Source organism: Trachurus japonicus, chromosome 15 (assembly GCF_045865225.1).
Source record: "Trachurus japonicus isolate A0001 chromosome 15, Traja_1.0".
Lineage (NCBI taxonomy): Eukaryota > Metazoa > Chordata > Actinopteri > Carangiformes > Carangidae > Trachurus > Trachurus japonicus.
In genome coordinates, this window is record NC_140921.1 from 28,879,133 (window position 1) to 28,885,669 (window position 6,537).

General features: G+C 41.3%; 1 long non-coding RNA gene across 1 annotated transcript; it reads right to left on the reverse strand.

The window, feature by feature from the left end:
* Positions 1-1,264: 1,264 nt before the first annotated feature.
* Positions 1,265-5,799, reverse strand: LOC146973890 (uncharacterized). Its single transcript, XR_015037794.1, has 3 exons — positions 5,357-5,799; positions 4,865-4,982; positions 1,265-1,807 (listed from the first exon to the last, which is right to left on the reverse strand). It is a non-coding gene; the product is annotated as an uncharacterized LOC146973890 (long non-coding RNA).
* Positions 5,800-6,537: the final 738 nt, after the last annotated feature.

Here is a 6,537-nt window from a genome sequence, read left to right on the forward strand (position 1 = left end):
TACATCAGCTCTCAAACCAGTGATATCTCGGTAATGGTACATTTCATTTTGGTCGCCTGCAGGCAGTGACTTCATATCCTCTATATGCAAATATCAGCACTGTGTTTTGTCATTCGCCTTATAGGTGGCTGGACTGTACGCTTGTGAACACTGAAATAAAACATCTCCATGTTGTGGGTATTTGTGCGTCTCCAGCGGCCACAGGAAGCAGCAGTGAGGCCGTTCAGGCTGCACGTCATAACAAAAGCTCTTAAGGCTACACAAAGGCCAGGTGTCTCAGGTTACAAGCCGAGGCACCTCAAGGATGAGGACAAGATGACTGGTGGAGTTAACATCCACAAGTCTGATAAAGAGCAGCCTCTCTGTCTCTGATGTTTCACAATAGTTCACCTAACCACACTGGTGTGAATAAACCTGCAGCACTTCATGGTGCCTCCAGGTGAACCTGTGCTGTCATGTTTTCTTCAGCTGTGATTGTGAACGTGTAGAAAACATCACTCACAGTTAAAGGGATAGTTCACCCAAAATTCAAATTTCACTCATTATCTACTCACCCTCATGTTGACTAAGAGCTGTGAGGATTTTTAGAGTCCTCCGTTCCTTCTCTGAGTTACGGGGGGGTCCGCACAGCAATATTTGTCAATGGATACCAACTTTCTTCGTCCAAAAAGACACACCAAAAAACATCAAAATGCCTCCATACTGCTCGTATGTAATGTCCCTCTTGTATTGAAGCCCCGACATGAGAAATTGTTCCGAAAAAAATTAAATAAGTCTATATTTTAAGCTTGTTTGTAGCGGAAGCTCCCAGTGTCTCAGTTCACTGCTCTTCCTGTGTCCGTGCAAATCTCGCGTGATTTGCACTGACCGGCGGAACAATTTCTCATGTCGGGGCTTCAATACAAGAGGGACATTACAGACGAGCAGTATGGCGGTATTTGGATGTTTTTTGGTGTGTCTTTTTGGACGAAGAAAGTTGGTATCCATTGACAAACCATTATATGGACAAATACTGCAGCGCGGACCCCCCCGTAACTCAGAGAAGGAACGGAGGACTCTGAAAATTCTCCCAGCCCTTAGTCGACATGAGGGTGAGTAGATAATGAGTGAAATTTGAATTTTGGGTGAACTATCCCTTTAAACACTTTAGAGACTCATTCGTGGTGATGATGATGCTGTGAAATTAAAAAATTAAAAATTAAAAACTCCTAGGAGTCCTAGGATTAAACAAAACAAGCTATAATCAAACCGTCTGTTCTCTTCTTATGTGGAGATTAACTGATGTGCATGCACGTGAAGAATTCCTCGGTGTCTGTCTAACTCCTGGAGAGGTGAAGCCTGTCTGTCTGTCTGTCTGAGGAGAGCTGCCTGCTGTTAGTCTGTTTATCTCCGAGGCCACACCCTACACCTTAACCTCCCTTTATCCTGGCTGCGTGTGTTTAACCACCAGTCTATTGTCCTGGCTCTCAGACCGAGGGTGTGGTTGTCCTTTACAATTACAGTCATTGGCTTTAGTAAACACAGGCGGTAAATCCACCTTAAAGCAGAGGTAGCCGGGCAGGAACACAGGACGCTTCAGAAGAGAACAGACCTTTTAAATTTAAGTATAAATATCTTTATTAGAGGAGTACAATGAGATCAGGCATGTGAACAACACAAAAATCAAATACTTTCACAATATGAAAGTTAAAAAGTCTTGCAGTCTTCAAAGTCTGACGATGTCGAACACAATCCTGAGTTCCTTCAGGCTCAGACACATCTCTGTGTGTCTGTCAGCGGCTCGGAGGCAAACTGGCAGGACTGTACTCTGCTCAACCGCAAATACAGCACACACACACACACACACACACACACACACACACACTAACATGCACACGCACACACGCGCACACACACACACACACACACACACACACACACACAGAAAAACACGTCTCATCATGTTATAAAAGAGGCAGCAGCAGAGGCCTGAGCTTGTTACTTATTAAACAAGAAGGAACCATTGAGAAAGTGACAGTTCACACGTCCTCATTTCAGCTGTTTTACTACTCATAATGCCATAAATAAATGAACAGTAACAGTAAGTTCATCACATGTATTTATTCTTATAACAATCTGTGCTGGTTTGTATGAGGATTTAAAGCTGCTATGAGTAACTCTCATACCCTTTTGTATTCAGTTTTCAGTTTTTTGTTATTCCTTTCTTTTGTTATTCTTTATTATTAGTTGATTATTGTTAGGGGTATTATAATTACTAATTCGTATTATTTTTATTGTCACACACAAGCTCTGCGGGGGTTCCCTGATGGGCCAGGCAGGTCGACGGACCCGTGGTCCCCCCGCCCCCCCCCCCCCCCCCCCCTCGTGGCCTCCCCGCTCCGCCGACTCTCTGCCGTGCCCGTCGCCGTGTGGCCCATCTCCCTATTTCTTAATGCATGACACACCAGATGAAAACAAATACAAACTAAACACTCTACATGGCCTACCCGGTCCCTTTTTAATGCACCACAAACACCCTGTTTTTAATGCACCACACTAACAAAAACAAAGGAAAGGGAAAGGTGGGCTGGGGGCGACCCAGGGTGGCTGGGTGTGGCGGGGCGGGGGGTTGACTGGGGGCGGTGGCGGCGGGGGTCCAGGGTCCGGTGCCTGGCCGAGCAACGGGACCCGATGCATCTTGTCAATGTGACATTCCACAAAATGACCCCAGTTTATTATTTACTTATCCATGCATTGACTTGTTCAATCGTTTTTGGTTTTCGCTCCTTATTTATCAACTTTATTCGTTTATTATCTATTTACTTTTTTTTTCTCCTCTTCCTCTCATTCGCATCGCTTCTTTAATTCATTTTATTAATCAATCAAATTATCTGTCTATTCTTATTTATTCACTCACGTCCAATTCCACTTAAGCATCCATCCTCTGCTCCCCCTTCCCTTGTTTCATTGTTTCATTCTTTCATCCTTGATCCCGGCTGTCCCCTTTTCTTCCTTCTTACCTCCAGAATTAATGCTGTCATCAGTACTGTTATGTTTGCTATATGTTTGCTGTCATAGCTGTTATCCCTACTACCCTTTGTATCGTTTTTGTTGTTGAGACCTAGGTCACCGTCATGATTCTTTAATTTCTTTCCTTATCTTTGCACTATTACCATCACCACACTACACTGCACTCGAACTACACACGCACATCTTCTGTATCCATTGCTGTATGTCCGTTATGTTGTTTGTCTTGTGTTTCACAATAAAAAAAAATAAAAAAAAAGCTGCTATGAGTTTTAGATGCACTTATGTTCACTATTATAATTTCTGTACAAATTCCACATTTCTTCTTTTTTTGTTGTTGAAAGAAACCATATTCAAATAAAAGCATGCTGTTCCCTATTTACCTCCATTTTCCCCACCTGGTTTGCAGCCTTTGACACGGCCAAGCTAACGTGGATGTTTGGTGACTGTCGAGCAGCATTATCCTACTCCCAGCAGGAACTGGACTTTTATCTGCAGTTCACCAGTCGCCACAGAAGCTGAGAACGACTGTGCAGCATCTTTTCCACTGGTCCGACCCTGCTAAGACCCACCGACATCAGGCCTTCATTGTGAGTGGAAGGGGTCAGATCCTGGTCAAATGATACAGACAATTACCAGAAAATATCAAAAATGTATTTAGGAACCGGGAGGGAGGTTATCAACTAAGAGGGGAACATAAATTCAAAATCTTAAAAACACGAACAACTCTGAAAGGTTTCTGTATATCCATTACTGGTGTCAAGTTATTGAACAATCAAACCGATAACCTCAGGAAAAGTCCAAATATCAGCAGGTTTAAGAAAATGTACAAAAATATGATGTTTAGCGGGTATAATGGACAGTGATCTTTAATGATAATGGTTCATTTGCTCCTTAATTGGTATGGCATGGTGATGAGGAAGTATGTATATGTGTATATGTATGTGTATAAGTGTTGATATGCATGTATTTAATATTTGTATTTAGACAAAGGGGTGAGAGCTAATAAGCTATGCCTCTTCTCACTCCTTTTCGATTATGTCACTTATTTCCCTTTTTCTTGTTTTATTTTATTTTATTTTTTTGCTTCCTCAATGCTCATTTCTATATTGTGTTGGACAAGAATTTGTTCAAGTAGCAAATCGGGAAGCTTTTATTTTATTATTTTCATATTCGAAATAAACAGTACAAACAAACAAACAAACAAATACACTAGATACAGCATTTTATCAGCTCCAGCTATGATTGGCATTGATGGAATAAAAAACACCCAGGTGAAACAACTGCAATAAATTCCATAGAGTCAGGTCACCATGAGGATGTTGGGTCAGACCCACGCATATACACTCACACACACAGCTGTCATTGCAAAATATCAGAATCCCCAGGACAGTGCCATTCAATGAACATTTCACAATAAAGTGATTCAGAGTGCGGTGGGTGGCCCGCCCGCTGGTACAAGTGCGTCTACATGTAAAGGATGTCATTTCCTGTCAACGACAACATTATGCTCTCACACACTGGGATAAAGTGATCAATCTACACCACTGGTTTACCATTTGATAAGTCACAGTAAATGGCCTGCACAACATTGACTTCTACTAGCTACTCACTGACATCTCTGTCCACAGCGTCACTGAAACACTGACTTTAAATGTGAAACTGCCTTATATGAGTCTAATAGATCCCCAGGTGTTTGATTTCGTGTCCCTAAAGGAACCCAAACTAGGAGGTCACAAAGGTCAAAAACTGCTTTTGTTGTTTTATACACTCTGTTGGACCTCATGGGCACGCACAATGGATTTTAGATTATTATTATTATTTCATTAAACAGGTGTACCAGTTTCTGCTTGTTTACCTTCCTTCTCCAGTGTAAAGCAGCTCTTTCACACCCAGATTCTGTCTTATCTTGTTTGATGGAACCACAGCTTTCAGTTTCGTCGTTACGGGAAAGGGTTATTTCATGAGTCAGTCATCTGTGGACAGGAGGGAAAAACCAGTGAACAAAGACAGGTAAAGAGATGGGAACAGATGGATGATGAAGTGATGCTTTCAAAATAAGGGTAATATCCCATGAATACATGTGAATATTGGCTTTTTCTCTGTCTGTATAGTTTTTGTTTCCTTGTCTCCTGCTAGTGCTCTCTGCAGGTATGTCTGCCTCCAGCAGTAGAATCAGGATGTGAGACTAGAGACCACCTACTACATCCATGATCCTGCTCTCTACTACTGCTTCTAATGATATAGATTTTATGTCATTATGCAGCTCAATATGGAAGTTGCATTGTCCTGTGTTGTCTTTCCTCCAGAAACATAACCATGTTAGGATACACCACAATTTGTAGGATACACCACAATTTGACAGAGCTGTTTCTTTAAGATTCTCTGGGTTGATTTACTGTATTACAGACATGACAGACAGCTGAGATTGTGAACTCTCCAAGTGAAAGGAACAACGCAGCAGAATGGACTTTCCTCTCAATAAACAACAGCCCGTCACAGACGAGGGCAGGCTGGGACGTGCAGGGACTGACACTAATGCAGTAAAGCCTGTCCAGTGTTGTACAATCACATGTCCCTGAGAGTGTTATGACAAACCTGTTAAATGTTGTGTTAAAAACCACAATGTTCAGTGAGTCTTTGTCGTGTTTGTGAGGGAGTGAAAGTTGCTTCACTGTTTTCACCTACTCCTCTACAAGGACGTTGCTTTTGTCCTGTGGTTTGTAAACTGCAGGCATCTATGGGGGTTTGTCCCCACCTGCTGGTCAACCATTGATAGAACATCTTAGTAGATGAAGTCCCTCTTCTGAAACAGTGTCAAATGTATTTGTATGTCACTTAAAATAGACTATTATGATATAATATGGGAAATAGGTTTGTGGATTTTTAAAAAAAATATATGGTAAGTGAGCTTATATAATACTATAGTGTATATATGGCAGAAAAAGTAGGAATTATCACTGACAATACAATCATATTCTAGGTTTTCATGCTTTGGTAAAAATAATCTAAATGCTGCAACTCATTAACCTTACTAATTAGTTCCTACCATTTATAACTGGTGAACTGAGCCATGTTGTAACTGTGCTGTACACTTTGATAACAATAATAATCCTTTTACCAGTTATAAATGTTTATAACTGATAATAAATGGCTGTAAACTGAGTAGAACAAACATGAATTAGATGATGAGGGAGAATGAGCTCAGTGAACAACAGACTGGGAACAGAGGATAAAGAATGAGTGAGCAGGTAAAGGAAGATCACCAACTGTGTTAGAGCTGGAGAGATAACGTCCTAAAGCAGCTGATCAACAGCTGTGATTATAATGAGGACAGCAAACACTGACATCAATCTGATCGTTGGATATGATCAGGATTTAGATCTGCCAAACCATGAAGATGCGGACGGAGGTGAACTGATGATGGAGGAAACGGAGGAAGACCAGAGATGAGATCAACAGCACAGAAAACAGTTTATAAATGTTTTATAAAGTGTCAATATACTAATCAATAAACTAGAATTACACCAT